The sequence below is a fragment of the Acomys minous genome (genome assembly GCF_964271855.1).
Source record: "Acomys minous genome assembly, chromosome: 11".
NCBI lineage: Eukaryota > Metazoa > Chordata > Mammalia > Rodentia > Muridae > Acomys > Acomys minous.
In genome coordinates this window covers 69,484,006-69,509,207 of record NC_140492.1, presented here as the reverse complement: position 1 = coordinate 69,509,207, position 25,202 = coordinate 69,484,006, and the positions used below count along the sequence as shown (strand labels likewise).

At 42.5% G+C, this 25,202-nt stretch overlaps 1 protein-coding gene across 3 annotated transcripts in view; it reads left to right on the top strand.

The window, feature by feature from the left end:
• The window catches only part of MAP3K13 (mitogen-activated protein kinase kinase kinase 13), a 162,623-nt gene that overhangs the window by 84,103 nt on the left and 53,318 nt on the right, over nt 1-25,202 (top strand). Inside the window, exon 1 of one of the 3 annotated variants that reach the window (XM_084801744.1) lies at nt 1,700-1,876. The exons of the other annotated variants lie outside the window; for them this stretch is intronic. The gene's annotated coding sequence lies outside the window, so the exon portion shown is untranslated. Of the gene's footprint in view, nt 1-1,699; nt 1,877-25,202 lie in introns of those variants that run through there. 3 annotated transcript variants of the gene reach the window in all.

The window sequence follows — 25,202 nt, the reverse complement described above, 5'->3', positions numbered from 1 at the left end:
AGTGCAGACAGACTGGTATTTGTGGAAATTATGGCTGTTCTAATGTATCCCAGAACAGCAGTGCTCACATTAGGCGGCCTTACTTGTTCATGTCACTGGGACTCAGAGGTGGCCAGGTCTTCTTCTTCTTTTTTTTTTTTAAACATTAAACATGTAAATAAAGCAATGGAAGGCACATATGGCCATGTGCTCCTGTACTCCCAGCACTCAAAAGGCTAAGCGTGAGCTTGATAGACTAAGGACAGCCTGGGCAACGTAGCAGGACTCCAACTCCTTTGAAAACGTAGCAAAATAATAAAGGCATGTAGCCTTCCACAGCCACGAGTTCCACCATTCACAAAAAACCGATGGCTCCATCTGGGCTGGGCTTGCACAGACTTCTCTCATCACTGATCTCCACACGGTGACCCATGATGATGATTTACATTGCACGAACATTAGGTTAGGCATCATAAGCAATCCAGAGACTGTTTAAAATACACGGAAGATGGCATACCTTCTAGGCCGATCCATCTTCACTCTGTGTAAGGAACTTCTCAGGGAGTCCTCGAGGCCATCCCTGTGGGTCACGGAGAACAACCATATTGCTAATGAAAATACAGATTTTTTTTGTCAGGAAAGTTTGTCATCCGCCATTATGTCTGCCTCCTTTAGCTGTCATTATCTGTTGAGTCCAAAGAGTGGGGCTTTGAAGAAAGGGGCACTGTTAGGTTGGGAGAGCGATATAAGGGGATCATTTATGTGAGTCCATGAGCGAAGACAAGAAACTGGACAGTATAAAAATTACCCTTGAGAGAGGACTAATAATCCTGATCCCCAACTTAAAAGAAAGTGAGTCCTCGAGGAATTCGTCTTAATTATGCGAAAGTCTCCTCTTATACTTGTCTTTCTGATGCCCTTGTCTCTGTTTCAGTGTAGCTACTTCCTTGTTCTGTTTCAGCTGCCTTTTCTGATAACGTGTTCTGAGCTTACTGAGGACCCAGGACTGGTACCTCCTGTGGCCCTTCTGCACAGACACATAGCAGCTGGTCCTCTGTCACGGACTCCAGCCAGCCAGGGCACAGCAGTTCTGCAGTCTAGATGTCTTTCAAAGTCTCTGCGTTACTTCTAAACTAGCTTGGTTTCCACGCCCCACTCTCCCTCTCAGGTTAAACAGAATCGTCTCTCGGATCTAACCTTCTCATCTTTCTATCAGGAGGACAGACACCGGTAATCCACCCTCCCCACGTGTCCGGTTCCTCCTCTCGCCTTGTGATTCCTCACGTGTCTGTGCATCCATGTGTGCCTCTCCTGACTGATGCTCTTTCCTCTCCTCTGTTCATGTTGAGCAGCACTCTTCCCTTTGAGCTCCACAAACTCACACTGTCCTTTTAAGCAGTGGTTCTCAACCTTCCCAATGCTGCGACCCTCAATACAGTTCCTTATACTGTGGTGACCCCCCCCAGCCATAAAATTATTTCACTGCTGCTTCATAACTGCAATTTTGCTACTCTTATGAATCATACTGTGAGTAAGTATGTTTCTGGTGGTCTTAGGTGACCCCTTGACTCACAGATTGAGAACCACTTAGAGAGTCTCATACTTCCTAGTAATTATTTAGTTGTGTGTTCTCCTCCAGTCGTCCAGAGCTGATATACACTGCTTTTTTTTGTTGTTGTTGTTCATCTGTATGCTGTACTTTCTACTTAACACCAAGCCAACACCAGCAATGATTAACAAAGTATCTGTTAAATTGTTAAAGAGTAAGGAGAAATATGTTGTAAGGGAGCTTTTGCTCTTGTGACTTGGATAAGAGGTGTCTTTCTCAGAGGCCAGCAGGGAGAGCTGACATGGAGACCTCGAGTCTTTTGGAAGACATGACAGACAGGTCTAAGCTGTAAGTATTCAAGCAGCATGCCAAGATGAGCAAAACAAGCAAGAAACGGTCATTTCAGCACTAATGGTTTTGTTGTGGTTTTTTGGGGGGGTGTTTGTTTTTTGTTTTTTGTTGTTTTGTTGTTTTGTTTTGTTTTGAGACAGAGTTTCTCTATGTAGCCTTGGCTGTCCTGGACTCTGTAGACTATGCTGGCCTCGAACTCCCAACAATCCACCTGCCTCTGCTTCCCAAGTGCTGGGATTAAAGGCGTGCGCCACCACGCCTGACCCTGTTTCAGCACTTCTGATTGTATTTTTCCCCCAAGAGTAAACTTATTTCTCATGAAGGCTATTTTCGGGTTTTTGTTTGTTTGTTTGTTTTCTTTCTTTCTTTTTTTCTTTTTTGTAAACTATAACTTTCTGGTTATCTTGGTAGTTTAATTCTCAGAAGTTTTCTTTATTATCTCCTTATTTTCTTCTGACTTTTTCCTTGCCTAGTCCATCTTTAAAAGTATCATATTTTGAGGAAATCATCTGAGGCAGCTAAGCTCTTAGCTTGCAGTGAGAGACAGAAGAGCACAAGCAACCAGTAGGGCGGTGCGTTGGGGGCTATGCGTTGTTACGTAAGTGTCCTCATGCAAAATGGTGTTGCTTCTGGTGAGGTTAGCGCCTCGCCACTACTTCATATTCTACCATAAATAATATCACCATTTTCTCATCAAATACTTGCAAGTTGACCAGAAATAGGTGAAACATCCCTAACGCTGTGGATTCTTCTCTTGAGTTTATTTGCCTCGTGCTTTCTGAATCCTAAACTCCCCTCTGCTTGAGCATGAAACTTCTCTTTATAATTGAACAAATCGGGGAGTTTGAATAGGAGGGGTGTGTGTGTGTGTGTGTGTGTGTGTGTATGTATGTGTGTGTTCATGTGTGTATGTGTGTGTATATGTGTGTATATGTGTGTATATGTGTATATATGTGTGTGTGTGTGTGTGTGTGTGTGTGTGTGTGTGTGTGATCTTGTGTTGCCTTGGAAAACCAGACAGTGCCCTTTCTGTCTGCAGCAGAGGCCCTTTCTTTATTCAGAGCTGTCCTTCCCTCATCCTTCCATGGATGGCTGTACTGACAGATGCAGCCTCCTAGGGGAGCCTATGGATCAGCCCTCTGTCCATTACCACGTAGCAAGACTGTAATTTATAGCCCCAGATGGTGACTTCCCACCTCATCACTCCCTACTTACTTCAGCAGAGACGTTAGCTTTTCAATTGCCTCTGTCTTTTCAAACGTGATCTGTACTGTTTGCAAATGACCAAATGCGAATGTTCCTATTTATCCAAACATTGTTTTAAATGAAGACTCATCAGCATATGAAGAGCGGTATGCATTGTACAAATGAACAGACTTTTTAGTGGAATTTTAACTCTGTGGTAATTAAGTATGAAGACAGAAATTTTGGTCATTTTTCCCAAATTTTCCTGAAGGGGAGGTGTCAGCATTTCTTGCATGGGTCTTTTTAGTGCCAAGGGCCTTGAGGTGTGTTCTACCAGCTCTGAGCCACACCTGCAGCAAAGCTCGTGGGCCTGTCTCCCATCTAAGAGCGGAGTGTGTTTGCTCTCCAGGCTCTTGCCTGTCGCTGTTAGCTGCTCTGTGTTTTTGAGAGACCACATAGAAGAAGTAACAGTCGAGGGGATGCCTGGCAGCGCTGCGGCCCTTCAAAGAGCTGCTGCCTCAGAGTCTCTGCTCTGTGCTGCCTCACTGGAACTTTAGAATATGTCACCTGATCATGAGATGTGCCAGGAAATGTGTGCTGTATTTGAAGGGCATTGTGGTGGCTCTGTCGTCTTTCTCACTTGGGGGTACATCTGTGAAAGAAGGGTCTCTCAGGAAAAAAAAGCCAGAAACTACTCTTGGATGACTGAGATTTTGTCTTACTTGAGCAAGTGTGTCTTTCCTTTGATCCAGAGAAAGCTCTGGTCCGACTCTGTGAACTGTTTTTACCTGTTGCTAGACAGTATTTTTTTAAACTGTTTGCCTGCTTATTTCTACTTCACTCATTTGAAATTGTATTTATATTTTTCTTAACTTCTTTATTACACTATGCATATTTTTGTTAACAGCTTCAAATCCTGTTTAAGGCCAGGTTTACGTGTCTTCTCCTAATGTTTATTTTCAATTTAAATCTTCTTCAGAAGCCAAGCTTATTCTAGTCTGTCTCACAATAAAAATCATGATATCATCACTGTTAAATATTAGGAGCTGTAAGCGTTTTTGAACTCTTAAGATCATAAAGCTGCAGCGCAGGGTGAAACACAGACAGGGTTTGTCACGCCAGATGCCGGGGCCAGGTGATGTCTGGAAGTCTTGCTGTGTAATTTAATCCTGGGCGCTGTGTTGTCGGGCTGCACTGGACCCTGCGTGTGCATATATAATTAAGTGCACATGTGTAAAGAGCGGGGGCCCTGGTAGGAAGAAGCAGGAGGGAGATCATTAGCGGAGATTAACCGGGTCTCTCCAGCTGGGCAGTGTGCCTCTGGACCCCAAGGGCTTTCCCCAGGGTGAATTACCAGACTGACTCAGCTGCTGCTCTGGTTCCCTCGGCTGAACTGCATTTACTAATGCTGTTAAGCTGCGTCCCAGGAGGCGGCAGACTCTGGGACACCAGATTCATCTTGTGCATGCAAAAAGAATGCAGAACCCATGGTCCACAGTCTTTCCAGATCAAACATTGAATGGCACCGTGGAAATAAAGAAAAACGGTATGCACGGGGCTTTGGGAACCGGTTAGCCGGCTGAAATGATTCCTGTTAGTTAAAACAAATAGTAATTAATCCAAGGAGTTTAGTTCAAATCAGTTGAAACTATGCGCCAGTCTGCGGCTAGCCTGGAAGTCTAAGGACTAATGCGTCAACTCCACTCTGAGTCAAGGGCTGTGTCTGTCTTCTTGATCAATGAGGTTCTTTGGCGGTGATGGTACATTAAGGATTATGAAACTGTGAGCCCTTTTAATATAGCGTGCTATGCAATAACAGGACAAAAACCCCTTACCTATTAATTGGCTGAATAGAAATTATAGCTGCAGCAAATGCTCTGTTTTACTGTTTTACTGTTGACAATAATCCCACATATATTCTACTACTGTGATTCTAAAAGGCATGGTGGGGAAATGGATATGTTAACTGTGTTCATTGTATAGTGCCCATAAATAACAAAACATCATATTGTACGCTTTTTATCTGCCGGTTTATCTTATCAGAAGTATAACTTGCTATAACCCAGTGCAGCTGGAAAACAAAGGGGCCCAGTGTCACCCCCCTCTGACTTATCTAAAAAGACCGGCTTGTTGGTAGATGCCGGTGTGCTTACTGAAGGTCAGGAGGCTGCATGCAATGCTTGGATGTATAGGCTTTTCCAAAGTCACAAACAGTTTTTCCTTAGTCTGTTGACAAGTGTCGAAGTTGTCGTGTCTGAGCTTTGTGTCCTCCTTTCCAAGTACTGATGAACAGGACCACAACAGAGATCACAAGGAAATCAGATAACTGCTGGGTCATCCACTGTTCAGTTGTCAGGGCTCTAAAACCACACACCGCTCTCCACTGCCCTGCGCTGTGCAGCAGCCACCACCGCCACACTTGCACTTGATAAATAGTAGCCCCGATGATGCATTTACTTAAGACTGAGTAAATAGATAAGTTGAGAACTTAATCTTTACCCTATTAGTGAAAACTTTATACGGAGGATAATACAAAACACAGAGTATTAAGAAGAGAGTCTTTGCCGTTGAAACTGGCATAGCAGGAACAGGAAGGACAGAGAGACAGCACCGGAGTAGACGTGTGTCCAAAGCTTATGATTGAGCCTGTGAGTTGCTTTACATTGTCAGGCTATGGAAAAGGAATAAATTAACATTAAATGTCAGAGCTGGCAACCAGGCCTGCTAGACTGTTGTGTAAACTGGGAAGTTGTACTAGGGCCCATGCTTGCTTGTTTAAAACCTGATCATCTCTGTCATGAAATCCTTGAGAAGTTCTTAGACAAGGAGGTTTTTTTTCTTTTTCTTTAAAAAAAATTTTTTTTTAAAAAATTGAAGCCAGGCTTGGTGGCACATGACTTTAATGACAACACTTGGGAGGGGGAAGCAAGGAGACCTCTGAGTTTGAGGATAGCCTGGTCTACAGAAAAAGTTCCAAGGACAGCCAAGGCTGCACAGAGAAACCCTGTCTCAAAAAACTAAAATTATAATATAGTTACACCTTTCTTCCCTCTCCTCCCTCCAGACTCTCCCATGTACCCCCTTGCTTTCTCTCAAATTGATGGTTTCTTTTTATTTAATTGTTTTGGTGGTGGTGATGATGGTGGTGGTGATGGTGATGATGATGGTGGTGATGGTGGTGGTGGTGGTGGTGTGGTTTTAGTGTCCTCAAGTTCCACTTGCCAATTGTCAGCCTTAATTCTTGGGCAAACGGAGTCCTGTTCAGGAAGGCCTTTCCTATACCTGTATCATGTAGGATACTGCCTGTGTTGACTTCTAGCAACACCTATGTTTCAATTTAGGCCGCTGTTCTACTTGGAGTTAGTTCTTGTGCAAGGAGACAGATCCAGGTCTACTTTCTCTCTTCTGCATGTAGACATCCAGATTCCCATGGCCCTTTATTGAAGAGAATCTCTTTTCTCCAGGTTATGATTTTGGAGTCTTAGTCAAATATTGAATGGTAAAGTTACATGTATGTGCTCATGTTTGGGTCTTCAGCTTTGCTCTATCAGCCTACATGTTGGCTTTTGTGCCAATACCATATTGTTTTTATTCCTGTGTCTCTGTATTATATCTTATAATCTGGAATTATAATCCTTCCAGCATTGTTTTTTTGTTTGTCTGGTTGGTTGGTTGGTTTTTTGTTCAGGATTGTTCTGACTCTCTGGAGTCTTTTGTGGATCCATACGAGGATTTTTTTTCTATTTCTGTGAAGAATGGGGTGGGAATTTTGATTGCATTGAATCTATAAATGGCTTTTAGTAAAATGGTCATTTATACAATATTACTTCTGCTAATCCATGAGCATGGGATGTCTTTCATTTTCTAGTGTTGTGCCCTATCTCTTTCTTCAGGTGTTGAAAGTTTTCATGTAGAGGTCCTTCTCTTACTTGGTTAGGTTTATTCCTAGATATGGTATTTTCCTAGAGGCTGTTAAAATGAGCTGTATCCACAAGTATCTCTGGTGTTTGGTGGTGGTGCATAGAAAAGCTATTGATTTTGGCAAACTGATTCTGCCACATTGCTGCGTTTGTTGATCATTTCTAGAAGTTTTCTGATAGAATTTTGGCATCTCAAGTATCATGACACCTGCAGATAGGGATAGTTTGATTTCTTCTTTTCCTATTGGAATCCTTTCCACTTCCCTTCTCTTGTCTTGCTGCTCCAGCTGGTGCTTTGGCACAGCATTGAAAAAGAGTGGGGACAGTGGGCATCACTGCCTTGTTCCTGACTTCAGTGGGATTGCTTCAAGCTCTCTCCACTTAGGATGGTATATGCTGTGAGTTTTCATATGTATCTTTTATTATGTTGAAGTGTATGCTCTCTAGCCCTACATTTTCTAGGACTTTTATCATGAAGACATGGAGTATTTTGTTAAAGGTTTCTTTTTTTCTGCATCTATTGAGATGATCATATGATTTATACCTGTAAGTCAATTTGTATGGTAGAATGTATATTACATTTATTGACTTGAGTTTGTTCAACCATTCCCGAATCTCAGAGATAAAAGGCAACTTTGTCATGGTTGATATAATCTTTATGAAATATGTCTGCATTCTGCTTGCAAGTATTTTATTGAGTCTATTCATTAAGGATATCGGCCTGTAATTTTGTTTTGCTATGTTTTTATATTGTTTTGGTATTAGAATGACATAAGCTTTGTAGAAAAAGTTTGGGAGTACTTCCTCTGTTTCTGGTTTTTTGTCTCTCTGTCTGTCTGTCTGTCTGTCTGTCTATCTGTTTGAATAGTTTAAGAAGAGTTGGCTGATGGCAGCAGTGGTGCACGCCTTTAATCCCAGCACTCAGAAGTCAGAGGCAGGCAGATCTCTGAGTTCAAGGCCAGCCTGCTCTACAGAGTAAGTTCCAGGACAGCCAGGGATACAAGGAGAAACTCTGTCTTGAAAAACAAAACACAAGCGGCTAGAGAAATGGCTCAGTGGTTAAGATCACTGTCTGATCTTCCAGAGGACCTGGGTTCAATCCCCAATACCCACATGGCAGCTCATAACTCCAGGGAATCTGATGGCCTCATACCAATGCACATGAAATAAAATTAAATTATTTAAAAAACAAAAAAAAATGGTTGTAGATCTTGGAAAGTCTGGTAGAATTCTTCTGTGATTCCATCTGACCTGGAGTTGTTTATTGTTGTTGTTGTTGTCATTTTAGATGAAAGGCTTTTTATTGTTATTTAAATCTCATTTGTTAGAGGTCTGTTTTAGGCTGTTGACTTTCTTGGTTTAATTTCAGTGATTTGGCTGTTTCTAGTTCATTAATTTCTGCTCTTACTTTTTATTCCTGGCCATTAACTGTGTTTGGACTTTGTTTGTTCTTATTTTTATAAATGTTTGAGTTGTACCATTCAGTCATGTATTTGTGTGTGTTTTTTTTCCTTCCTTCCTTCCTTCCTTCCTTCCTTCCTTCCTTCCTTAATGTGGACACATAGTAGTTTGGCTTTCAGCATGTCCCAGAGTTTGGTTTTGTTGTATTTTCATATTTTTTAAATATTTATTTATTATTATGTATACAGTGCTCTGCCAGAAAAGGGCATCAGATCACATTATAGATGGTTGTGAGCCACCATGTGGTTGCTGGGATTTGAACTCATGACCTCTGGAAGAACAGTTGGTGCTCTTAACCACTGAGCCATCTCTCCAGCCCCCATTTTAAAAATTTCTTTCTTTATTTCTTTGACCCAGACATTATTCAGTAATGAGTTACTTAAATTTTGTGTGGTTTTTGTCCAGATACCCTGACTATTGTAGAAAGTGGAGTGTTTAAATCGTTTAATATTAATGGGTTGGTGTTACTCTGCCTTTAAATTCAGTAGTGCATTTTTTATGAAATGGGTGCACTAGCATTAGGTGCATATGGTTTTAGGATAGGATAGTCATGTCTTGTTGGTTACCTGTTCCCTGGACTAAAGTAAAATGTCCTTCTTTATCTCTTCTGATTAGTTTTAGTTTGAAGTGGATTTTTTTTGGATAGTAAGATAGATACCTGTTTGCTTCTGGACCCATTAAATTGGAATCATTTTGCCCATCTTTTTACTCTGAGATGATGCCTGTCTTTAAAACTAATATGTACTTCTTGCAGACGACAAATAGGTGGATTTCGTTTTTTGGCCTCGTCAGTCAGCCTGTGTCTTTGATTGGAGAATTGAAGTCAATGATGTTTAAAGTTGTTATTGAAAGTCATGTGTTAATCACAGTTATTATTGATTGTGTCCTTGGTGGTACTTTGTATTTTAGTAATTATTCCTCACAGTTCTTTCTCGTCACTAAGCTGTGCTTATTCCTCTCTTGAGCCTGAAATATGTTTCTTGCATTTTGTTCAGGTTTGGTTTGCTGTAAATGAAAAGGATTTGGCTGTTTATATCCTGACAGTTTTTCTTTTTTCTCCACTAAGTCAAATAGTTTTGCTGAGGGCAGTAGTCATGGTTGGTAGTCACGGCTGCTTCAGTCTCTTCTGGTTTTCAAAGTTTCCATTGAGAAGTTATCTGCTGTTCTGGTGGCTCCTCTGCACACGATATGTGTTTTTTTCTCTTGCAGCCTTCCTTTGTTTTGTGTATCAGCATTTTAACCATGATATGCTGTGGGAATGTTCTTTTCTGGTCTTACATAGCTGGTATTTTATGTTCCTTATATCTGTTTAGGCTTGTCTTTCCTTAGATTTGAAAAGTTGTCTTAGTGGTCTCGTTGCAGATCTGGTCTATGCCACTGACTTTCCTCTCCCTCATCTATGCCTGTGATTTGAAAGTTTGGTCTTTCCATGGCATTCCACACTCTCTGTGTGGTCCCTTTGTGTGTTTTTAAAACGTTTTCATATTCTTTGCCTTTTTGCTCTAGATCCCTTGTTTAATCTTTGAGTTCTGATAGTCTTCTATCTTATGTTTGGCTTATGTTTCTTGTTACAATGTCCTTTGAGTTTTCTTGTTGACTTATTGGTTTGTTTGTTTTTTTTTTTTAATTCCCTCTTCGTTTCAACCTGAGTCCTATCCAGTATTTCTGTCTCGTTATTGGAGCCCATTCTCAGCCCTGGATTGTCTTCATCTCCTTCTGCCTTGTGTCTGTGTGTTCTTGGACATCACTCAGTGTTTTTTCTCTGTAAGTTCACTGAGCTGTTCCATTGTGTCACCCTTAAACTCTTCGAATCCTTTGATGAATTTAAGACAAGGGGTTTTTTTTGTTTTTTGTTTTGGTTTTTGGTTTTTCAAGACAGGGTTTCTCTGTGTAGCCTTGGCCATCCTGGACTCACTTTGTAGACCAGACTGGCCTCGAACTCACAGCGATCCACCTGCCTCTGCCTCCCGAGTGCTGGGATTAAAGGCGTGCACCACCACGCCCAGCTTTAAGACAGGTTTTAAGTGCTGTGTCCCAACATGCATCCAGGTGACTCTCATTGCCGAACACTTCTATAGGACTGGTGTGTTTTGGGGAGTACTGTCTTCATTGTTCATGGTGTTTGTTTGTTTGTTTGTTTTCGATGAGTTCTGGGCATGCGGACTTCTCTTGTCGATTCTGTGTCTGATATGCTTGAGTCAGGTTGGAGCAGCAGAGAGCATCTGCTGCAGGTGAGCTTGGACCTCGAAGTTGGATACGGCTTCAGTGGAATGAAGGCAGATAGAAACAGGCCTCTGGGCTGATAAGCAGAATGTGCATGCTGCTCCAAGCCTCCTCGAGTTTGGGGGTAGATCTTGTGGTTGCTTACAGGGGACAATCTGGCGGGTTTATCTGATCCTGGAGAAAGACTGCAGGATTTGGCTTGTTGGAGAGATTTCACGTTGTACTTAACCCCACAAATTTTAGCTGTTCTGTTGGCAGTGAACAACTAAGTCCCTCTTCCCCCAGTACTGCTTTGCCAGTAAGATACATGTTATATATGTACTATTTAATGTAATGACAGAAATCTAGAAACTATATAATTTGGTCATTCCGGGTACTGCAGTTTTGAATGAAAGCTTTCTGACCATTGCGTATGTAATGAGTAATTTAAGGTCCAGTCCTTTCGAGGAAGGAAAAGGGACATGTAGACCCAGTACTGAACACCTTCCACACTGCTGTGCTCCCCTACAGTCACTACTTTTTATTCACCTTCTGCCTTCACTGTCTTCAACCACTGGTACTCTCCGAGAATAAAGCACCTCGACATAAGACCTGCTGCTGTGGCCTTTGTGCCTTTTGTGATGGCAACAGCAGGGGGGGGGGCTGGGAGGGGGGGACTATAGATGTCCCATTTGTGGCCAAGCATGCCACAGTCACTTGTTCTCTACATCTTGACTAGTTGGGGGACTCTGTGTTGATCACCATCTGTGGTATAAGAAAACTCCTCCGATGGGTCTGAGGGCTGCACTGCTCTATGGGGTCAGAGACACTAATTTACTTTGACACTATGTCCAGTTAGCAGAATAATAGTAGTACCTGCTGGTTCCCCAGCCATGCCACGTTAACAGTTCTCAGCATGGAGCAGGCCTTAAATCCATTCTGGAAGCTGTTGATTGCCTCCATAATACCATTTACTCTTAAGAAGATGCGCTGAAAATAAATAAATAAATAAATAAATAAATAAATAAATAAACAAAGTTAAAAAAAAAAAAGGAGAAGAAGACTCGCTGTTCCTCTGTACAAACCTAATTACTCATTTTCTACACAGTACAGGCCGGTTTAGTTACCCGATCCCTGAGTCCATGGCACATATGAATACCCAGGCAGACTTACTGGTCACACTAACTGCCCAACCAGCCTTTCTAAGCACAGAGAGATTTGATGGCCAGTGACCAGGCAATAGCAGACACCGAGACAGAAGGAAATCAAGCTGACCAACAAGTACAACACTAAAGTGCTTGTTAGTGTTGTGGAACAGGTCTCTGCTTTGCAAATAGATTTAGAAGTGATATTTCGTATAGTACTGTGGGTGGTTGGATTGTTGAATTATGTCTTTCGAAAAAATATCTTACAGGGGCTGTAGAGATGGCACAGTGGTTAGTGGCCCTTGCTGATCTAACAGAGGGCTCCAGTTCAGTTTCCATGTCCAGTAGCATGCCTGGGTTAGCATGTCCAGTAAGTCTGCCTGGGTATTCATATGTGCCATGGACTCAGGGATCAGGGAACTAAACCAGAACCCATGTCAGGCTGCTCACAGCCACCAAGGGCACCCGTACACACATGGCCTATGCCTACACACACATGCACATAAATAAAAATAAAATAATTTTCGTAATGTTTATGTGGGTACTAAAGATTTGGCTCAGTCACTAAAGTACTTGCCACACAATCATACGGGCGTGACTTTGGACCGCAGCACCCACATAAAACTCCGAATGTGGCAGCACACACCTGTAACCCCAGTGACAAGTAAGGTGGAAGGTGACTAAGGATTATACCAGACTAGACTTCTGGCTTCCACTTGCATGTATATACACATATACACATATGTGTATATGCAGGAATGCACATACCAAAACTCTGCGTGCATACATTTGTTCAACATGCTCTTACGGTGAGATCAAGTTACAATTCCAGAGGAAGATGCTGACCAGGCTGCTAAATTCTACCCTCTGTAAAACTGACCGTTGTATCGAAAGGCTACATAGTATTTCCACTCAGGTAGCCAATCGTTTGCATCTGTTCTCTCCATCAGAACTTGCGTGTACACCACCTATTTTCAGTACCTAAGGTGGCATTCTTCCCTGTTGTCATCATTCTCGGTGGATGGAGCTTATCAAGAACTATTAATAGTGTGCAGTCTCCGCAACATTGGGAATAGGAACCGAAACTCCCCCCCCATGATTAAATCATAAGTATGGATTAAATTAAATAATAGATATGCCTTGATCCCTCCCACCATAGTCTAATCCATAGTCTAAAATAAAATGTATTGATTGTTGCCAATTTCAAATTTCAATTCATGGTAAATCTCAAAAATGTTCTAATGTGTTTTCTAAAGGACTACCTGTGCTGAATCGATGCTAAAAAGACTGAAACACAGGAGTGCTTTTGTGAGCAAAGAGAGTTGTGGAAGGAGAAAGCTGAGTCTAAAATCCATCGACTCTTACACAGATGTCACCTTACTAGCACTGAGACGCTGGCGCTGAGCTGGCATCTAGACTCCCCACTCCCGGAGTCTTTACCCCACTGTCTGCAGGAGGGTTTCCGCTGAGAAGCTACTGTCAATGTGAAAATTTCTCATCATCCTCCCCCTGCTTTGTGCCTTCCAGCAACACTAGTCCTGGGATAAGGAACTTCAAGGGATGGTGGTGGTAGTGATCCAGTGTTGCTTCCAGAATTTTCCTCAAACAGACCTGCAGTCTCAGCTGAGGGAAGCAGAGGCAGGAAGATGGAGTGTTCCAGGCCAGCCTGGGCTACATAGCAAGATGATAAAATGTGTGTGGGCAAAGTTATGGTCTTGGTTTCTGGCTGCAGAACTGGGGTGGCCTCAGCTCCAGCATTTAGCACCCAGCTGACAGTAGGCCATTGGGACAGTGTGTACTCCAGTTTTTTCCGTTGAGCATTATTAGGAATAACAAGAGTACTTTGCCTGGAGGGTCTATTGAGGATGGAGTAACCAGGAAAAATGTTTAGGGCTGTGATAGGCATGGACCTCAGTTATTGTTGGCTTATGTTTTTGTTGTTGTTTGTTTGTTTGTTTGTTTGTTTGTTTTGGTGCCAGAGGCGAACCCAGAGCCTTGGACATGGTGGGCGAGCACTGTGTCACTGAGCTATACCCCCAACCAGTTACTATTAATGAATTACCAGCATGCAGTGCACAGGTAATGAATTACTTGTGTCCCTGTGTGTTTAAAGTTCTCTCCATGAAGTGAGGCATCCCTCTGAATCTGAGGCTGTTCTTGATGCTGAACTAAATAGCAGGGAGGGGCAGGGGACATGCTGGGTCCCCTGGGTTCACACTTAGTGAAGCCACACACTTATCAGAATTAGTGGTGCCTCCTGAAAAATAGAAGTCATGGCACTCCCTACTCTGTCAGCAGTATGTATTTCCAGCAATTCCAGACAAGAAGCCAACAAGCTAGCAAAAGTGGCAGAAGAGCCTTGACAGAGTCCAGCCTTCCATGGCCCTGTGGGGATAGCAGTGCAGACCATCGCTGCCCTGTGACTGCAGAGAACCACAGGGCTCTGTGCACAGTGCACACTTTGCCATTGGTGTTGCATGACATGACACAAGAGCCGAACGAGCTGCACTCAGCTCTTCCTCCGTTCAGCTTCGCTGCCCAACCAAGCAGTTGGAACACCCGAGCGTGATTGGGTGAGAACAGTTCCACACTGCAGTCTCTGTCCTCTGTCATGTGCCTAGGCATGTTGTTCTTAGTAACAGTACCAACACACACACACACACACACACACACACACACACACACTCCTAAGTAGATAAGCACAGCCTGCTCAGTCTTCATAATGTTACTTCTATCTATGTATAAGTTATCCACTTGGTATTGGATAACTAATTGGTGTGCTCTTCCCTGGGAAGGGCTGTTTCTCCCACTCTCATAGTCGCTTACCTGCTTGCCTATAGTTCTTTGTGTAGGGGTGAGGCCTCGTGGGCTTTCCCCTCTCCGTGTTAGCTTGTCTTTAGGTCATCCTTGCTTAGGTCATGTTTACACAGTCATGTCGTAGAAACTCTACGGGTGTAGCTCCTGACGTTCCCAGAAGACACCATCTCACAGCAGATTCCCTGTTCTACAGTGAGATTCCCTGAGCCTTAGGGGCAGGAATTGTGTTGTACAGTTATCACTTGGAACTGGGCTCCACAACTCTGCGTTTTGATTGCTTGTGGGTTTCTACAATGGTCTCCATCTGTGGCACAGAGAAGTTTCCTTAATGAGGGATGAGGACTGCATTTATCCAATTAGACCCTGGAAAAGGGTGTCCAGACAGTTGATAAGCAACACATCATTCGTTACCTTCCGGGAGCCAGCATCAGACTTAATAGCCATGGCAACATAGGGATATTGCTTCATAGCTTTAAAGGGCATTTTTATGTCTTGTATTTAGTATTAACATAAACCCTATGTTGTTATAATTTTTCATAAACTACATTATGAAAGGGACCCCCACTATAACTATTTAATCATAATATGGATCTCACATGGTTTCAATAATAAAAATGGTGTTCACATACTTCACAGATAACTCAAATATAATAACAATATTTTCCATATTTAGAAGAAAAAGGAGGCCACACACATTTGCTCAGGCAGAAGAGGACACTTTCTGATAGATCCCCACGTCTATAGAGACAGCGACTGACACCAGTTTCAGTTTTTCTGGTAAAGAATGCCCTTGGCAGCATGGACTGAGGGCTGCAGCTTGCATTTCCAGCTTTGCCCAGTATGTCTGCCTTTGGAAGTAGGATCACCACTGCTAGGATGCTGAGGCACAATTGTGCTTTGGGACCCAGCACCCTGTTCTGTGCCTGCAGAAGTTGACATGCAAAGACACTTTCCTTCTTTTGTGCTGTTGGGGTCAATCGATGAGAGGCACCCAGGAGATCTCAGAGAATAGGAGTGTTCACTTATGATTCAGCGTTAACTCCTCTGCTCACACTCTCTCACATCACCAAACTCGGCCCATCACTCCATCAAGGCCAAAGTTCTTACTCTATGGTCTACAAGACTGGCAATCATTTTTTTAAAAGATGTATTTATTAAGTATACAGTGCTTCACCTGCATGTGCCCCTGCCTTCTGGAAGAGGGCACCAGATCTCAGTATAGATGGTTGCGAGCCACCATGTGGTTGCTGGGAATTGAACTCAGGACCTTTGGAAAAAGAGGCAACGTTCTTAACCTCTGAGCCATCTCTCCAGCCCCACTGGCAATCATTTTTTCCCTTGTCCAGGAAATAACCCACTGGCTCAGTTAACTCTGGGACACAGGCCATCCCTGTTGCTTTTTCTGCCTGCCCCTTTGTAAGTAATCTCTTCTTTTATTAAGCTTTCATTGCCCCATTTGACAATCTATTTCTTAACAAGACCTAGATGCATGTGGGCCCTCCAGAAACTTAAGTGACACTGCTTGCTGCTGCTGCTGCTGCTGCTGCTGCTGCTGCTGCTCTTTCATCATATGACATTGGAAATTTGAATTCAGAAAAGTGAATATATACAATCCCAAAATTTACCTCGTTATACCCCGTAGTGCATCTGGAGTATAGATTAGTCTAATTAGACTGTGGCTCTTTCTTTAGAAACATACTTAGTCTGCAGAGAAGGAATATGTGACATAATAAGTATCTATTCACAGCATGCATTTATTGGAATTAATTGTTGGATGTTTTTATTCTCACCATCAGATTACATACCTGTTCTATTCCACATCCTACCCCACTAAGAGAGTAAATTGTATCCCTTTTAAAACTAAATAAGGAAATAAGGCATAGAGACTCTAGGGATGGTCAGGGTGGTCCAGGTCCAGGGTGCGTAAATAGTGATCCCGAGACCTTTAGCAGGCTATCACTTGTTTCTGGGAAGTCTGATCTTCTGAATGGAAACATCCATCCTCTGTGACCACTTTAAGGTTCTTTTTCCCTATGACTTAAAGACAGTTTTGTTTTCATATTCATGTTGTTGGGCCTACAAGATGGCTTCTGCAAAAATGCCCACTGTAAAGTCTATAACCTAAATGTAATCTTCTTCTTCTTCTTCTTCCATGGACTCACACAGTGGAAGAAATTATTTAACTCCAGCAAATTGTGCTCTGACCTCCACACAGTCACTGTGGCCTGTGGGTGTGGGAGCGGGCACATCAATGAATGAAATGTGATTTTAAGAAATCCATGGTCAGCTGGCCCCGGTGGCACATGTCTGTGATCGCAGCACTCAGGCAGTCAAAGGCAGACGGATCTTTATGGGTTTGAGGCCAAACGAGTCCAGGACAGCCAAGGCTACACAGAGAAACCCTGTTTAAAAAACAACAACACAATAGCAACAACAACAAAAATAAATCCACAGTTTCATTTGAGCTCATTCTTAATTTTACAGATAGTAGTAAATAATATAATTCTTACTGCGTACAGTGGCTGTAGTCTCAGTGTGCAGGAGGCAGAGACTGAACACTCTAAGTGTGGGCCATTTTTTTAAACACAATACACACACACACACACACACACAATCATATGCTTCCTTATTTTAGACTCTAGGGCTTATAAATTAAAGTATAAATGGCAAACTTTCATTGTTGCCTGGCTTTGAACCAGGTAACAGGCTAAGCACACTGTGTTGCCTTATTTAATCCTCATTACAGACTTACAAAGGACCACGAGAGGCCCAGAAAGCTCGAGTGCAGAGCTCACGTGTTTTATGGCAACGCTAAATTTATCTATTTGTCCTTTCCCATAAGCAGTGTTTTTCTAGAGATAGCTCTTTTAATTAATGAAACAATCCCCTAATTTAAAATATAAATTTAAAATAAAAATGAGAATTAGGTTTTTTCTCCTCTCAAATATCAGAATGACTAGATACTAATAATATCTCAAGTATTATAGCTGCTTTAAACTTGCTTGCATTTTGTGATTTATTAAAACCTAGAGTTTTAAAAATAGCTGCTATGGTTAGAGACAAAGGAAATTAAATACAGAAAAGAAGTTACAAGAGTCAGGCTTTCCTTTCTCCTGTGTCTCCTCTGGCCTGTGAGCTGCTGGCCTCTCTGTCTCCCTTGTCATTTCAGATGCATTTCATAAGCCCCGCTTTGCTACATCTGTCTGACAACTGATTGATCTTAGCCTTTCTTGATTTTTTTTTTTCATTTTTAAAAGAAAATCTTGTCTTCCCCTGGTTCTTCTTTTATTCCCCCTGATTTCATGAGATGAGTGTCTCTCTCAATTTTAGATTTGGTTAGCTAGGCGTGGGGCTGTATGAGCATGTCTCTTAAGATTTAGTTAGCCAGGCATGGGAGTGCACCCCAAAGGCTGAGGAAGGAGGATTGTGAACTCCAACCAGCCCGTTGGACAACAAAACTCCAACCACACAAACCAAAAACAATGGTGAAGCGTTAAGGTGTCAGTCCACGTCTTCCTTCTGGGCTTTCTGTCTTACACTGTTATAATTTTGACATCAGTATGAAATATGTGGAGGCTGGGAATAGTGATTTACGTTTTTAATCCTACACTGGGAAAGCAGAGGCAAGGGGATTTCTGCAGGTTTGAGGCCAGCCTGAGCTATCTGATGAGTTCTAGGACAGCCAGAGCTACATAGTGAGACCCTGTCTAAAGAAGAAAGAAGAGAAGGAGGCATAAATAAATAAATAAATAAATAAATAATGCCGGAAGATTGGTTGGGAAGAGCTCTCCACTAATCAGTAACTCTCAGAAATAATATTTAATTTAAATTTTGTTCAATTTTGAGAACTTTATTTGAAGGGCCAAATTTTCTAAAACTGGTTTACTCCTACTCGCTATATGAAAATAAAACTCTGAGCTTAATACTGAATTAATAACATCATCTTCTATTAGCAACGTGGAGAAAAACCGTGTAACCCAAGACGGATCTTTTCGGCCACCTTGCCTCTTTCTTCTTTCTCTCTATCCTGCATCCTGGGATGTTGGCGCAAGGCCAAGGTAATTTCCAGAAATTGGCAGTCCCCTGCCAAGTGTGCAGCTGCGCTGTCTATCCCTTCCTTGCCTACTCATTTTGTATAAACCACTTCTTCCTTTTGAGGCCAAAAATTTCACATTGCAGAAGCCATCCCGAGGCAGGGACAGAGCGTCATCATGCACTCCCGTAGTCAGAAGCCCCAAGATGGCGGCACCTCGCCGCCACTCCGCGGTGTGTCCAGGTGGAAGGCTGACACTCGCGCCCTTTACCCCTCTGACGTTCCACATCTTTTCTATTTGCCTGTCAATTTTTTTTTTTTAAAAATCTGGCCTCATCTCCCTTCCTTTTAATAAATAATAATCCTGATTCTTTTTTTTTTTTTTCATGAATCAAGAGAACCAAGCAATCAGTTCCCAAGAAAGGTACCTGAACCAAACATGGGCCGAGGGAAACGAAGGAAAAGAGCAAATGGCAATGGGTTGCGGCTTCCCATCGGCTCATGCCTGCCAGCTCCTTCCTCTGCAGTGGTGGTGGGTGGGTGTACACACAGCAGGTAAAATTTAGACATCTTTATCTTCCTACACTCATCTGAAGTACAGCGATTTGAATATAGTCATAGTGATGGCTTTGTTCGTGCGCTCTCAGCTGCCCTGCCTTTGCAGCTTCGTGCTGGCGCTGATGTTCTCAGAGAGCACGCATCTAAGAGACGCCTGTTAGACTGGTGCACACATGGAGGCTGGCCTCGCGTCTGCCCAAGGCCGGAGAGCGCTGAGCCTCGCTGGGTAGCCTGGTGCCGCTCAAGTTCAGCCTTCAGGTGGCTCTGTGACTCCTCCTCCACACACCTTAAGGCCAACTGGGGTAGCACTCTGAGCCACTGTCACTCTTGGTATCTGTTCTGGTAATGCTGTGGCGATTTGCTTCTCTGCGTGAACAAACAACTGGGCTAACAGAAGGAGCCGGGAGGAAAGGGGGCTCAGCGCAGCCGTGCCACTGTTGAGCAGGGCGCTATCCTCTTGAGGACTTCATTCGCACTGAGAACAGTCGGGGTGAACATTAGTCCTTGACTCTCCAGCTAGAGGCTTGCAAGTCCTGTGTCTGAGGAATGTGGAATATTCTGGAGAAGGGCCTAACGTTTAAGTTCTGGGAGGCCATTGAGGCGATAGCCTACACTGTTTGGGGGTCTTGTGAGCTCCTCTGACCTAGGACCAAAGAGCTATGGCTCTTAGCCGATCAGCATCATCCTGGTGGCATAACGTCACTTAAATCATTCATACATGTGTGCATACATATACGTTAGTATAGTATACGCACACTTTTAAGTAAACATAAGATGATGTTTTCCTATGGCGCTTTCAGTCCTTTATCCCACGCCGTCCCCTCTCGTTGTTGACTCCCTTTTCCCTTCCTATATAGAGACAGCGCATGCCCAGGCAGAGCACCTGTGTCTCTAGGGTTCCTCATGCTTTGGTTTGATTTTTGGTTTTTGGGTTTTGGGGTTTTTTGTGTGTGTGTAGTTGTTGTTGTTGTTTGGTTTTTTGTTTGTTTGTTTGTTTGTTTACTTTCCTGGTTACTTCAGGTTGTAAACTCATGCCTAAGGATTCAGAGTGAGCGTTCACAAATTACAGAGCATTTGCCCTGCTTGTCTTTGGGACCTGGGTTACCTTGTTTAGTATAACATACTCTGGTTCCACCCATTTACCAGCAAAATCCATGATTCCATTTTCTTTACAGTCCAGTAGAATTCCACTGTGTACGTGCGCCACATTTTCATACTCATCAGTATGAGGGCGCCTAGGTTGTTCCTGTTTCCTAGCTCTTGTGAGTAGAGCAGTAGTGAACATGGCTGAGTCAGTATCTGTAGAATAGGATGTCAGGTTTTTTGGCATATGCCGAGGAGTGACACAGCTGGGTTGTGTGGTAAGTCTACATCTAGTCCTTTGAGCTTTCTCCACACTGAGCCCCACAGTGGCTGCACTAGTTTGCAGCCCCTCAACAGTGAATGAGGGTTTCCTTTCCCCATATTCTCACTAGCATTTTTTGTCAGTTGTTTTCCTGATTTTACCCATTCTGACTAGAGTGAGATGAAATTTCAAAGTAGCTTTTTAAAAAAATTTTATTTATGTATCTGAATGTTTTGTGTGCATACATGGTGTATGCCAGAAGAGGGCATCAGATTCTATTATAGATCGTTATGAGCCACCATGTGGGTGCTGGGAATTGAACTCAGGGCCTCTAGAAGAACAGCCAGTGCTCTTAACCACTAAGCCATCTCTCCGGACCCCTCAAAGTAGTTTTATTTTGCATTTCCCTAACTGCTAAGGATGTGGGACACATACTCTGAGGTACGTTTGCTTCTTCTTTTGAGTCACAGCCATAGCCCATTTTTAACTGGCCATCTGTTTTCTTGTCCTTTTCTATTTTCTGTTGGTTTTTGAGTTCTTTGAATATTTGAGATATTAATCCTCTAGAAGTTATAGATGGTAAATGTCCTCTCCCGCTCCGTAGGCTCCCTCTTCACTCAGCTGTTTTGTTTTTGCTGTACAGAGTGCTTGGTTTTATGAGGTCCCATTTTCCACTGTTGGCCTTGGCCCCCAAGTGAGTGGCAAAGGTCCTTTTCTACACCTGTATGTTACCGGGGGCCACCTGCGTCCTCTAGCAGTCTTTGATCCATTTGGAGCCAATTTTTGTTAAGATGTGACAGGTATGGTGCAATTTCATTCTCCTATGTGTAGATAACCAGTTTTCTCGGCACCATTAACTGAAAACACTGTCTTTTTTTCTAATTTTTTCTATTTTTGGCATCTTTGTCAAATGTGGGATGGCTGTGATTGCATGGACTCGTGTCTTTTATTTTGTTCCGCTGGTCTACGTGTCTGTTTGTGTCCTGGCACCATGCTGGTATTAGTACTACAGCTCTGTAATATAGCCAGAAATGTGCTACCGTAACCCCCCAGCGTTGTTCTTTTCCTTGGGATTGCTTTGACTATCCAGGGCCTTTGAATTTTGAATTTTAGGATATTTTTCCCCATTTCTATGAAGAATGAGGTGGGATTGGTATGACGGTCAGTTTCACATTGTTAACTTATGAGTGCGTGCCCATGGGAGGGCTTTCCAGTTTCTTGTCTTCATTGATCCCTTTAGAGATGTAAAGCTTTCACTGTAGCGGTCTTTCCCCTCCTTGCTTAGGTCCCTGGATATGTTTTTGGAGTCAACATGAACGGGTTTGCATGGTCTCTCGTGTGTCTGTTGCTGGTGTGAGGAAAGACTACTGACTTTCGTAGGCTGATGTTGTGTCCTGCTGCTTTGATGAAAACGTGGATCTTTTCTAGAAGCTTTCTCGTTGAGTTTTTTGGAATCTCCTATGTAAAGTCTCATGTCATCTGCAAATAGGGGTAATTTGGCTTCATCGTTTCCTATTGGTACTCCTGTATTTTCCTCCTCTTGTCTCCTTGCTCTGGCTAGTGCCTCGCGCACAGTACTTACAGGAGCAGGCATAGAGGACAGCTGTCTTCTCCCCAGCTGTGATGGGGTTGCTTTGCGTTCTCCTCCATTTAGGATGGTGGTAGCTGTGGGCTTGACATATACAGCCTTTATTATGTTGAAGTGTGATCCCCAGTTCTGCTCTCTCTACGATTTTTAGCATGAAAGTATGTTGGATTTCGTTACAGGACTTTTCTGCATCTACTGAGATAATCATTTGATATTTGCCTTTAAATCCATTTATATGATTTATTGACCTGTGTACCTTGAATCATCTCTACATCTCTGGGATAAAGCCAACCTGATAAGGTAGATGATTTTTGTGACATATGCCTGGGCTGCATTTGGAAGTATTTTATTGCACATTTAAAAATCTATGCTGGCTTCCTAGAAGGAGTCTGGAACTTTATCTATTTCCTATTTTAATTTTTAAAATAATTTTAAAAGGTGTGAGTATAGTTCTTTGAACATGTGAATCCATTTGGGCCTGGGTTTGTTTGTTTGTTGTTTGTTGTTTTTTCAGGAGGCTTTTTATTACTGCTTCAGTTTCACTTGTTGTGAGTCCGTTTAGGGTGTTGATCTCTTTTTGGTTTACTTTTGGTGGTTTGGATGAATCTAATAATCTGTCCATTTCTTGCAGATTTTCTAACATAGTGGAGTTCAGATTTTTAGAGTATTCATAATAACAATCTGAATTTCTTTGATGTCTGTTATAATGTTCCCCTATTTGTTTCTATTAATTTTCTCGTCTTTCCTTTTTTTTTTTTTTTTGGTTTGTTTTTGTTTGTTTGTTTGTTTTATTTTGTTTTGTTTTTTGTTTTTGTTTTTGTATTTTGTTTTGTTTTGTTTTGTTCCAGTTGGGCCAAAGTCTGTCAATCTTGTTTATCTTAGAGTCTTTTTTTGTTTGTTTCCTTTCGTTTCTGATTTGATTTCTGTTACATCTTCCTCTCTATTGGATTTGAGTTTGGTTTGCTCTTGTTTCTCCAAAATTTTTTAGTTGCATCATTAAGTCACTTACTTGTGCCGGTTCTGATTATTTATTTATTTATTTATTTTGCTTTTTTTTTTTGAGACAGGGTTTCTCTGTGTAGCCTTGCTTATCTTGGCCTCTGCGGCCCACGTCCTGGGATTACAGGCGTGCAACAGCGACTGGCTTCTCTCTGATTGCTTAATGGAGGCTCCACAGCTATCAATGTCCCTCTAGGGGCTGCGTTCTGCATGTCCAGGAGGCCTTGCTGTGCTGTATTTTCATTTTTCATTGAATTTCAGGAACTTTTCGTTTTCTTTCTAAGTCTTTGGCCCACTCATCATTTGGTGTTGAGTTATTCAATCTCCGTGAATTTGTGTATTGACCAGAGAGCTACGTGCTATTGATTTTAAGCTTTGGAACACTGTGGTCAGAGAAGATACACAGAGTTATTTCTCTTTTCCTAAAGTTGTAAAAAAAAAAAAATTGGTGCCTTAAGATGCGGTCTACTTTTAAAAAGCTCCAGTGAGCTGCTGAGGAGAGTTTATGTTCTCTTGTGTGTAGGTGGAATATTCTGTACGCGTCTGTTAGGCTCATTTGCTGCATGGTGTCATTTAATTCTGATGTCTTTTGGTTGGGAGTTGGGCCCAAGATATTTTTCAAAAAATTTATTTTTAATTTAAAAAAATTAAGGAAATAATTTTTTCAAAGGTATTCTTGGAAGACATTTGTTGATTGTTCTCTTTTCTCTGTTTGCATTCCTGGCCTTGTTCTGCGCTTCAGGGTCATTTGTTTTCTTCCTGTAGCTCTTGGTCATGTTCAGTCCCTCTTCAGCATCAAGCATAGCTCCCAGCACTCTCTGTGGGACTGGCTTGGTGGGTAGGAATTCCCCGAGGCTGTTTACAGCAGAAAGGTTTCCCCCTCCTTTAACTGTGGTAGGTAGCGTTGGTAACTACAGCAGTCTAGGTAGGCATCCAGGGGCTTTCAGAGCTTGGAGTACGGTGCTCCAGGCACTTCTGGGTCTTAAAGTTCCTTTGATGAACCAGCTGTTATTATGATACATTTTCCTTGTTATGTGACTTGTGGTTTTTCTTTTGCAGCTTTCAGCAGCTTTTCTGTTCTGAGCTGAATAGTTGGTGTTCTAACTGTGAGAAGCCATGGAGATGTTCTTTTCTGGTCTTTATATATTTGATGTTCTGTGTACTTTTTGTTTGAGCGTATCTTTTCCTTTTCCCCCTTTTTGTTAAAAATTGGCTCTTTCTCATATAATATATTCTGATTAAAGGTACATGTGCTTTTTTCTTTTCTTTTTTCTTTCTTTTTTTTTTTACTTTTCTGAAGTTACATTACATTACATTACAGATGGCTGTGAGCTGTCATGTGGATGCTGGGAACAGAACCCAGGTCCTCTAGAAGATCAAGAAGTGCTCTTCACAGCTCAGGCAGCTCTCCAGCCCCATATCTTTTCTTAATTTCAGGAAATATTCTTCTATGATTTTTGATCTGCTCTGTATCCAGTCCACGCCAATGCCTCAGGATTCTTCTCCTTCATCCATGTCTATAATTCAAAGAGTTGGCGTTCCCATGGTGTCTCGTGGTTCCTTCATGCTCCTGTCACGTGTTCTTAATATGTAAGGTCTAATTCCAGTTCTGCCTCTTACCTCTGTCCTGTCCTACATTGGTAATTCCTTCTGCCACTGTAACCAAAAGCCTGGCAAGAGGCACCATGGGGGAAGAAAGGGCTATTTGGGATTATGTTAGGAGACACACCCCAGTGTGGCTGGAAAGGTCTGGAGCAGACCAGCTTGTGTCTGTGTGGCTGTGTGATGGAAGGCTGCTTGCTCACACGTGGCCATATCAGGAAGCCAAGAAAGGGAATGCTGATGCTCACCTGCTTTTTCATCCCTGCCCCCCAAACACACACCCTTTTTCTCTAAGACAATGTTTCTCTGTGTAGCCCTGGCTGTCCTTGAACTCACAGAGATCTGTCTATCTCTGCCTCCCGAGTGCTGGGATTAAAAGCATGCACCATCACACCCAGCTTACTTTCCCCCTTTTTATTCAACCCAGAAACCCAGCCCATGGGATGAGAAATGGTCTTCTTCCTCAGC